The 11,886-nt window shown below is 40.7% G+C and overlaps 1 long non-coding RNA gene across 1 annotated transcript; it reads left to right on the forward strand.

Moving 5' to 3' along the window:
- Positions 1 to 220: 220 nt before the first annotated feature.
- On the forward strand, positions 221 to 2,017 carry LOC124305192 (uncharacterized). The gene is made up of 2 exons (XR_006908340.1): positions 221 to 331; positions 832 to 2,017. It is a non-coding gene; the product is annotated as an uncharacterized LOC124305192 (long non-coding RNA).
- The last annotated feature ends 9,869 nt before the right edge of the window (positions 2,018 to 11,886 follow it).

Raw genomic sequence — 11,886 nt, forward strand, 5'->3', positions numbered from 1 at the left:
TGGCCGTAAATGAAGCTCGTGTACCATGGATGTTACATATACGTATAATGAGCGCATGTATCAAACGACAAGCGGTCGCGAAGAATCGAGAATGTCCTAGCGTGAAATACTCGCGCCTCTTCTTCTGCCTCTGATTGGCTCGCTAGGTCAGCGTGTTGTAACTCGTACGGTTCCTGCACGCTGAGAGCCGAGGACGACGCGCCAGAATGCCCCCCCCCCCCCCCACCACCGTTCGCGAAGGCTCTCAGCTCACGCGATCAGTGAATCAGTCTAATTTGACCAACTTCCGAGGTCAGTGCACGTCCGTGTTTATGTGAGCCTTCATAAGCTGGTAAGTACAAATGTATTTTCTATTTGGAAAAATTTATCACGATGATTCAATACAGACGAAAATGACAATACAGGCGTAAATAACCTGACAATAAAAAGAAGAAACAAATACTTTGTGATTGCGTCGTACTTGCTTTTGAACGTCGCCGAAAGGATGTAGGCACAATAGAATTGCTTGTAGATAATGCTATAAGAAGCATGTCTATGGTATGGAATATATACTGATTGCAAATAGAAGCCGCAGATATTTATTGTTAGCTTCATTCTTACTTGTGCAGGCATCGTTTTTCTTTTATAAGGTTATCCAGTGAAATAGATCGCTAACACATACGTATCATGTACGAATGAACGATCATTTAGTGGCTGCATCTTTTCCCAATAAACACACAGTGGTTGAAATGATATATAATAGACCTGTCAAGACACGTTGAGAGAACGTTGAAATGGCACATAAAGATTATTCTACCTAGAATACAGGTGTTAAATACTATGTATTTTCAGGTATTTGACGGATTAGCAGTGATATCGAGGAAGTGAATGCTCCAGCTGCGGTCGAATAATAATTAAAACTTATGCGTACTGCGTACCTAGACAACGCTTTCTATAGCGTCTGTGTTCTTTTTTGAAATAATGTGCCAATACTTTTTATTATTTTACTTTGTCAGGATTGTGATTTTTTACCTAGTCCCGAGATGAAAGTTAACAATTTTCCTCGTTAGGGTATAATCATTGTATGATTATTTTGTTTCATGTTTTATTTGTTATCAAACCTCTTGTATCGGATATAAGTTTTTGTTTGTTCATGTTTACTTAATTTTACTATTTGCTATACTTCTATACTCTTGTGAGTACATCTGTACAATTGAGGTATGCGTATATGTAAAAGACTGTATGTTTATTTATACATCCCAGTCAACATTCACACAGTTACATCGTTGGCATAATAAAATGTCCGCATCAACGATACAGACAAACTGGTATATAAAAAACTACTATTATGTTTCTGATACATTGTTAAAGCGGATATTTCGATACGTGTGCAATGTAACTATTGTCATTGTTGCCTTGGATGAAAGTACCTTATAATAAATATATATCATGTTTCGCAAAGGTGTGTGCTTTATCTCATTTAGTTGTCCTGTATTTCTCATAAGAATACATAGGTGTGGATGTAAAATAATTAATATCATTTAATTGGTGCAAGTTACCATTACTGAAATAGCTAAGAATGTGAGCGTTGCTGTATCATCTAACCCCTGAGATAAGTCCATATTGACCATACAAGAAGCTTTTAACAGCTTGTGTATTAATATAGTACATGAAAAATTATACCGAAAACATATTCTCAAGTTGGTTGTTACACGTTTATCGGAACCGCGTGATATTCGATTAAGTGTATTCAATTAAACGTATAATAATTGTTTACGGATATCGTTTTTACGTTAAATCAACACACATTAAGTACGTGTATTATTATAAAAAAAATTTTCCAATGAACACGCTTATTAAACGTGTTTGAACCACGAAAAATGGTGGCTATAACAGGTATATATTAAACGTCTACGTTAACATTTAAATTGCGTTCTTTCATACTTGTTTCATTACGTTTCTGAAAACCGTAATTTCGACGTTTACTTCAACCGTGGAATATCCGGATCATAATCACTAACAGAAAACGTTGATGAGCGCAGTAGAAAAAACCTATATCAGGGCGGACATTTTTCACGAGAAAAAACGTATGTGCTGAACGATTATTCAACTATATACAACGTTATTTTTCGACGAATTTCTTACGATTTATTTACCAGCAATGTTTATTGGGCATATCTTTGCCCAATTTTTTGGTACACGCTCTTCATTGAGCACTCTGTTGAATAGAACTATTAGCAAGTTTGTATGCTGTGCCGTTAGAGCTTGGAATAGTTCATTGGTTAGTAAGTCGGGGCCGGCAGCTTTGCCGGGTTTCAGAGATTTAAGAACCGAGTTGAGCTCCGGAAACCAAATTTCAGCATCAAGGATGTCGTTTGTGATGCTTGCAGAAATAGAAGGCGTGACAACTCTTGGCTTGGAGATCGCAGCATAAAACTTGTTCCAGCTGTCAATTGAGACGTCAGGGGAAGAGCTGTGCTTGAAGCTGAATTTTCTAACTGCGGCCCAGAAGTCTGTTGGAGCCGTGACGTTGGCAAAAGCCGATTTTATACTGTCAATGTGAGCTTTTTTCTTAGCTTTGCATATTTCCTGGTACTTATTTTTACAAAGAGTGGCATCCTGTTTGAGTATATTATTGCTTCGATCGTTTTTAAGTTTTTTTAATGCTTTTCTTAGCTCGCTTTTTGCTACCTTACAGCTTGAGTCAAACCACGGGTTGCGAGTAGTCCAGCTATTTCCGGCGAAACCTAGAGTTTTTACCAGGTTAGCTTTTTCAGCAGCAATGTACATGTGGCAATGCAGGAGCGACTGTAAGTTGTCAGTTGCTAGGGTTTCCGTGTCAGCTGGAATCAAGAGATTAGACAGTTGTTCAAGGTAAGGATCGGCAGCGTTATTCGTCCATTTAATCTTGGAAAATTGTGGTTTTTTCGGGTTATCATTTTTAACTGGCGGAGTATAGGTTTCCAGCGAGATACTGAGACATACTGGATAATGGTCGGACATGGACGGCTCCATTTGAACTACCAGATCGTTTACAAGGCGCAGAGACGGTATGTCAATCCAAATTAAGTCAATGATTGATGAGCCAAGGTTTTCGTACGTCGGTTGAGCTGGAGAATCACTGACTGTCCTCCCATTCAAAAGTACAAAGTCGTTGTCAACCATGAATTCCGTGATCATCCGACCCCTTTCACAGGTAAAATTATCAGTAGTGCGAAAAATGTCGTATAATTGGCTTCCGGTGAAGAGATCAGCTGGCCATGGATTCAGGGTGCTGACTTTAGCGTTCATGTCACCGCCTATAATAAACAAGTCGTATGTGCGCTGAGTTTTGATGTCGTCGATGATGCTCTGAAAAATATCGAGTAAGTAACGGAGGTCGAGACATTTGCGGAAGTATACTGACCCAATAACAGCTACGGATGATCCAAGTTGAATTTCAGTGAAGATCCACCAAGGGGAAGCTTCGATTAACGAGGAATTATATTGTTTATTAACTGCCGTTATTAGACCGCCGCTTGCTCTACCTACTGCATGTTCTCTCAACGCCTCGGACCAAAAGATGTTGTATTTGTTCAGATAAACAGGTGTGTACGTATGGGTTATCCAAGTTTCACAAGCTGCGATGATGTCGGAATCTCCAATTATTGAGCTTGGCTCAAGAGTAGATTGGCTATGAGAGTTCTAGATCCAAACATGGCGGCGTGCCCCCCATGCCCCCCATGCCCCCCCCCCTTTTTTTTTTTTTTTTTTTTTTTTTTTTTTTTTTTTTTTTTTTTTTTTTTGATGGTGGCCATTTTCATTTTTTGATTACGGCCATTTTGATTTTTTGATGGCAGCCATTTTGACGACAACTATGATTTTTTGATAGCGACCATTTTGATTTTTTGCTTAGTCAGACGGGCGGCCATTCACACAGCTGCCATTTTTGATTTTTGCTCAGTCGGATGGGCGGCCATTTTTATTTTTACCGTCAGACAGTTTGACAATGTGATTTATTTCTTGGCCGGCCGAATAGCCATTTTGATTTTCGCCGTTACCCGTAAACTTTCTCGCTAATAGTTTGCCTCCATGCGAAAATAATATTCTCCACATACTTCGAATACATTCTTTTGCGTTAATCGACCGAATGGTGGCATCGCAATTACATTTCGCGTTAATAGTTTGCCCCAAGGCGAAAAATAATATTTTCCACATACTTCGAATACATTCTTTCACGTTAATCGACCGGATGGTGGCATCGCAATTAGATAGACAGGAAATGCTGATGACGATCCGCAAACTTTCACGCTAATTGTTTACCCCCAGAGCGAAAAATAATATTTTTCATGTACTTTGAATATACTCTTTTGTGTTAATTGGCCGAATGGTGATGCCTCAATTAGATAGGCCGAGAATGTTCACTACAATTAGATAGGTCGGAGAATGTTGACGACAATCCGTAAACTTTCACTCGCGCTAATAGTTTGCTTTGACTATCACTCTCCCAAATTCTTACCTTACCCAAGTGCAACACGATTGTCATATGCGCGCAAAGAATTGCCACATTTGCGAAAAGCCGTTTACCCCTGAGGAGAAAAAGTGCCACGACCGCTGTCACTTCACGGGTAAATATCGTGCTCCTGCTCATAATCGGTGTAATTTGAATTTCAGAGAGACGCACACAATTCCAATAGTTTTCCACAATTTGTCCGGTTACGATTCTCACTTTTAATAAAATCCCTCGCGTCAACTTTTCCCGGTGAAATTACCCTTCTATAATTCTTGTGAGACGAAAGCGCTAAAATCATCATGATACGTAATAACCAGTTTACCGGCGAAGAAATAATTATAAGATTCAGCGACGCGCCTTCGGAGTTTTCGCTCCAAGATCTTCGGCGACTCGTTGAATGTGTCCGGAGAGCTCGCGCGCAACCGCGCAGGCAGCACAGGGTATATGTTCAGGACATAACATTAATCCGGCATTTTCAAAAATGAGGGAAATGAGGTGATCGCGATCTTTTCGGACATCGAACCAGATGACGATGAACGCGAAGCCAATTGGATCGAGCGTCGTCAGATCAGCGAGGAATAAGATACGTCCCGACGTATGATTGTGCGCCGGAAAACGTTCAACGACTGCAGCAGTGTTCGCCCTCAGAGCGAAAATAATATTTTCACCATACTTCGAATACATTCTTTTGTGCTAATCGACCGAGCGGCGACACCGCAATTAGATAGGCTGGGAATGTTGATGATGATCCGTAAACTTTTACGCTAATAGTTTACCTCCTTATTTCCCACTCGATGGGGTATATAAAACGTGGGCCTATTCCGATGATGACGCTGGTCTCATCGCCTCTTCGCGTTGTGAACTGCTGTTACTAGTGAAAAACAAGAAACCGATTGAAACGCGATGGATCTAACAAAAGTTAGCCACGTCGGCCGTCTGGAGAATCCGCCAACCAAGAAGATGTCGGAACTTGAAATTGGAGCGGCGTACAACATCACAGACTTACGGTTGGTCAAAACGAAATTTGGGGCATGTGTTCTGGCGACGATCGATGAAGATTACAACGTCTTCTTGCCACCGAGAATCGCAAGGGTCCTGCAAGAAGATTCAAATCAGCTGGCTGAAATGTGCAACATGGCTGGGCAAAATCGTCTGCAAATGAAATATCTTGGTGGGGAATTCAACAAGCTCGAATTTTCATGCGGTTATGTGCCATAAATAAACTATGCGATCACCAACCACCCACCTCTGCAAAAATTCATCCGCGAGGGGATGAAAGCAGGCGTGCTGGAGATCGAACTTTCGCCAACCGAATCCGAACGGGAATTGTAACGAATCTCGGAAATATCACCCGGTACCAGCCTCTCGCTGCGGGGCTTTCGACATTCGTTGAGCTATCCAAGGATATTCAGCGGAAGAGGGCGGTGGCGAACGTGAAAAACAACGATGAAAGATGCCTTCTCTGGTCCATCACTGCAGCCCGCCACCCGGCCAACACCCCCACCGATAGAACTAACCATTATCGCCGCTTTATCTCCGAGTTGAACTGTACAGGCATCAAATTCCCTGCCACTCTACATGATGTGAAAAAGCTTGAGATTCCATATTGATACCTGGACAGACCGAGACCCTACCTTGGGGGTTTGTCCCAGCCCCATGATAGCTATAGGATAAAACTGTACACGTTTAATTATTGCGAATATTTACGCTTGACGCCTCGGGCGATCCGCCATCATGCGGAAACGATTTAGACTGGATTTGACAATGTGAATTCATATACTTAACATTTATTTATTTATTTATTCATTTATTTATTTATTTATTCATTTATTTATTTATTCATTCATTTATTTATTTATTTATTCATTTATTTATTTATTTATTCATTATCAATATATTGAGAAATTATTCATTTTTATTCGTTCACAACGTGAAAAGTTTTCTGAAAATGAAAAAAAGTTTTCAGAAAACGAAAAAAAGTTTTCAGAAAATGAAAAAAACTTTTCCGAAAACTTTTTTCCCATTTGATTAACACGTAAAAAAAGTTTTCAGGAAATGAAAATAAGTTTTCTGAAAACGAAAAAAAGTTTTCTGAAAATGAAAAAAATGTGTAATAATCGTATGGAAAAATTGCAGATTATTATTATTATTATTATTATTTTCATGGCGTCGAGTACGGCACATGTGCATGCAAAGGAGATAAGTGTGGAAATATTTGTATATTCAAATCTTTTATTGTAATTCGGAAAATACATACAAATTATGTTACATGGCTGTTTTATTTATCCTGCTATTGTGCGAACTATCAAAACCCAACCACTTCACATAGATCCGATTCCCCCGTTTGCGTAACACTTTCTCCACAAGATAGCCATTGGGGTATTTTACTTTGCCAAGCTCCTCCTCGTAGAAGCCCCCCTCGATGGGATGATCTTGATAATCGGCAAGTTTGTACGTCGGCGGATTGGTATCTTTCACCTCACTCGCGGTGAATATTCCAGTCGTCCAATTGGGCGTATAGCCTTTTTCGAATACATTCTTGTACTTGCTGATTCAAACTCGATCGCCCGCACTGAAGGTACCAGGATGCCCCTAATTTGGGGGACACGGACCAGCCTGCGTGATACGCGACTCAAATCCAGCCGAGAATTTCTTTGCCGCAAGCTCGTCCGACGCATAATTTTTTAATTATAAGCGATAGCGTTAGGCCAATCGGAGTGCATCATTTCATCTGGATTTGCCGCCACGGAAATTGCTGTTTTGTTCGTCTGGGTGAATTATTATTATTATTATTATTCGTTTACGAATTAAATATCGGCACCTCCCCTCTCTCCCTGTTGTACCCCTTCTCGAGCGCTGACCCCGGTATTGTTGCCGCGGCACACGCTGCCGGCCGCACACACACGGACGCAAACTCATGTGTGTGAAACATAAGCGAATGCCCAGCTACACAATACTACGAAACACACATCTACGAGTGAAAATAAAAATAAATCCCCGAATAAATCATCGGATTTAAGATTTAATGTTATAAAACACTTCCAATCATCGATGTATGCATCAAACTAGAGATTTTAGATGATTGATATGCCGTTAGGGTTCATAATTAGTCATTCAATCAATCTGAATTATGGTTTCCGAACATTTTGTGTGTCTTTGCAACATAATTTTTTCACTAGTTTGAAATTCATCATTGACATCCGATTTTTCAATAATGCGAGGGAAAAATAACTCGCTGAATTGGCGTGTCAATAGGTTTGTAAATCAATTACGATTCACCTGAGTTAACACAAAATAACCGAATAAATGAGAATTCACTGAATCACTAAAAATGATAACCGAAATCACGAGAATTATTTGAGATATACCTCTGAGGGTTTGTCGACGTAACGTACACGTCATTTTCAATCAGACTGCCGTTCAAAACAATTTCATATGCCCACAGCTGTGATAGACTCATTATAGCATCTCGCGCAAGGTTGAAGGACCTCATTTTCTGTCTAAAAGACTACCGTCACACAAAAAATCCGCAAAATTCACTCACCCAAAGTCCTCAAAACTCCGCCTTTGCGACATGAGCGTAAGGTTTATGGGGCATTCGTATGAAGACTCATGTGATTGTCGCAACTCGCCTGACGGCTCGTAGCGACATCTATCACGCTCGTCTTCATACGAATGCCCCATAAACCTTACGCTCATGTCGCAAAGGCGGAGTTTTGAGGACTTTGGGTGAGTGAATTTTGCGGATTTTTTGTGTGACGGTAGTCTTTTAGACAGAAAATGAGGTCCTTCAACCTTGCGCGAGATGCTATAATGAGTCTATCACAGCTGTGGGCATATGAAATTGTTTTGAACGGCAGTCTGATTGAAAATGACGTGTACGTTACGTCGACAAACCCTCAGAGGTATATCTCAAATAATTCTCGTGATTTCGGTTATCATTTTTAGTGATTCAGTGAATTCTCATTTATTCGGTTATTTTGTGTTAACTCAGGTGAATCGTAATTGATTTACAAACCTATTGACACGCCAATTCAGCGAGTTATTTTTCCCTCGCATTATTGAAAAATCGGATGTCAATGATGAATTTCAAACTAGTGAAAAAATTATGTTGCAAAGACACACAAAATGTTCGGAAACCATAATTCAGATTGATTGAATGACTAATTATGAACCCTAACGGCATATCAATCATCTAAAATCTCTAGTTTGATGCATACATCGATGATTGGAAGTGTTTTATAACATTAAATCTTAAATCCGATGATTTATTCGGGGATTTATTTTCATTTTCACTCGTAGATGTGTGTTTCGTAGTATTGTGTAGCTGGGCATTCGCTTATGTTTCACACACATGAGTTTGCGTCCGTGTGTGTGCGGCCGGCAGCGTGTGCCGCGGCAACAATACCGGGGTCAGCGCTCGAGAAGGGGTACAACAGGGAGAGAGGGGAGGTGCCGATATTTAATTCGTAAACGAATAATAATAATAATAATAATTCACCCAGACGAACAAAACAGCAATTTCCGTGGCGGCAAATCCAGATGAAATGATGCACTCCGATTGGCCTAACGCTATCGCTTATAATTAAAAAATTATGCGTCGGACGAGCTTGCGGCAAAGAAATTCTCGGCTGGATTTGAGTCGCGTATCACGCAGGCTGGTCCGTGTCCCCCAAATTAGGGGCATCCTGGTACCTTCAGTGCGGGCGATCGAGTTTGAATCAGCAAGTACAAGAATGTATTCGAAAAAGGCTATACGCCCAATTGGACGACTGGAATATTCACCGCGAGTGAGGTGAAAGATACCAATCCGCCGACGTACAAACTTGCCGATTATCAAGATCATCCCATCGAGGGGGGCTTCTACGAGGAGGAGCTTGGCAAAGTAAAATACCCCAATGGCTATCTTGTGGAGAAAGTGTTACGCAAACGGGGGAATCGGATCTATGTGAAGTGGTTGGGTTTTGATAGTTCGCACAATAGCAGGATAAATAAAACAGCCATGTAACATAATTTGTATGTATTTTCCGAATTACAATAAAAGATTTGAATATACAAATATTTCCACACTTATCTCCTTTGCATGCACATGTGCCGTACTCGACGCCATGAAAATAATAATAATAATAATAATAATCTGCAATTTTTCCATACGATTATTACACATTTTTTTCATTTTCAGAAAACTTTTTTTCGTTTTCAGAAAACTTATTTTCATTTCCTGAAAACTTTTTTTACGTGTTAATCAAATGGGAAAAAAGTTTTCGGAAAAGTTTTTTTCATTTTCTGAAAACTTTTTTTCGTTTTCTGAAAACTTTTTTTCATTTTCAGAAAACTTTTCACGTTGTGAACGAATAAAAATGAATAATTTCTCAATATATTGATAATGAATAAATAAATAAATAAATGAATAAATAAATAAATAAATGAATGAATAAATAAATAAATGAATAAATAAATAAATAAATGAATAAATAAATAAATAAATGTTAAGTATATGAATTCACATTGTCAAATCCAGTCTAAATCGTTTCCGCATGATGGCGGATCGCCCGAGGCGTCAAGCGTAAATATTCGCAATAATTAAACGTGTACAGTTTTATCCTATAGCTATCATGGGGCTGGGACAAACCCCCAAGGTAGGGTCTCGGTCTGTCCAGGTATCAATATGGAATCTCAAGCTTTTTCACATCATGTAGAGTGGCAGGGAATTTGATGCCTGTACAGTTCAACTCGGAGATAAAGCGGCGATAATGGTTAGTTCTATCGGTGGGGGTGTTGGCCGGGTGGCGGGCTGCAGTGATGGACCAGAGAAGGCATCTTTCATCGTTGTTTTTCACGTTCGCCACCGCCCTCTTCCGCTGAATATCCTTGGATAGCTCAACGAATGTCGAAAGCCCCGCAGCGAGAGGCTGGTACCGGGTGATATTTCCGAGATTCGTTACAATTCCCGTTCGGATTCGGTTGGCGAAAGTTCGATCTCCAGCACGCCTGCTTTCATCCCCTCGCGGATGAATTTTTGCAGAGGTGGGTGGTTGGTGATCGCATAGTTTATTTATGGCACATAACCGCATGAAAATTCGAGCTTGTTGAATTCCCCACCAAGATATTTCATTTGCAGACGATTTTGCCCAGCCATGTTGCACATTTCAGCCAGCTGATTTGAATCTTCTTGCAGGACCCTTGCGATTCTCGGTGGCAAGAAGACGTTGTAATCTTCATCGATCGTCGCCAGAACACATGCCCCAAATTTCGTTTTGACCAACCGTAAGTCTGTGATGTTGTACGCCGCTCCAATTTCAAGTTCCGACATCTTCTTGGTTGGCGGATTCTCCAGACGGCCGACGTGGCTAACTTTTGTTAGATCCATCGCGTTTCAATCGGTTTCTTGTTTTTCACTAGTAACAGCAGTTCACAACGCGAAGAGGCGATGAGACCAGCGTCATCATCGGAATAGGCCCACGTTTTATATACCCCATCGAGTGGGAAATAAGGAGGTAAACTATTAGCGTAAAAGTTTACGGATCATCATCAACATTCCCAGCCTATCTAATTGCGGTGTCGCCGCTCGGTCGATTAGCACAAAAGAATGTATTCGAAGTATGGTGAAAATATTATTTTCGCTCTGAGGGCGAACACTGCTGCAGTCGTTGAACGTTTTCCGGCGCACAATCATACGTCGGGACGTATCTTATTCCTCGCTGATCTGACGACGCTCGATCCAATTGGCTTCGCGTTCATCGTCATCTGGTTCGATGTCCGAAAAGATCGCGATCACCTCATTTCCCTCATTTTTGAAAATGCCGGATTAATGTTATGTCCTGAACATATACCCTGTGCTGCCTGCGCGGTTGCGCGCGAGCTCTCCGGACACATTCAACGAGTCGCCGAAGATCTTGGAGCGAAAACTCCGAAGGCGCGTCGCTGAATCTTATAATTATTTCTTCGCCGGTAAACTGGTTATTACGTATCATGATGATTTTAGCGCTTTCGTCTCACAAGAATTATAGAAGGGTAATTTCACCGGGAAAAGTTGACGCGAGGGATTTTATTAAAAGTGAGAATCGTAACCGGACAAATTGTGGAAAACTATTGGAATTGTGTGCGTCTCTCTGAAATTCAAATTACACCGATTATGAGCAGGAGCACGATATTTACCCGTGAAGTGACAGCGGTCGTGGCACTTTTTCTCCTCAGGGGTAAACGGCTTTTCGCAAATGTGGCAATTCTTTGCGCGCATATGACAATCGTGTTGCACTTGGGTAAGGTAAGAATTTGGGAGAGTGATAGTCAAAGCAAACTATTAGCGCGAGTGAAAGTTTACGGATTGTCGTCAACATTCTCCGACCTATCTAATTGTAGTGAACATTCTCGGCCTATCTAATTGAGGCATCACCATTCGGCCAATTAACACA

Source organism: Neodiprion virginianus, chromosome 1 (genome assembly GCF_021901495.1).
Source record: "Neodiprion virginianus isolate iyNeoVirg1 chromosome 1, iyNeoVirg1.1, whole genome shotgun sequence".
Lineage (NCBI taxonomy): Eukaryota > Metazoa > Arthropoda > Insecta > Hymenoptera > Diprionidae > Neodiprion > Neodiprion virginianus.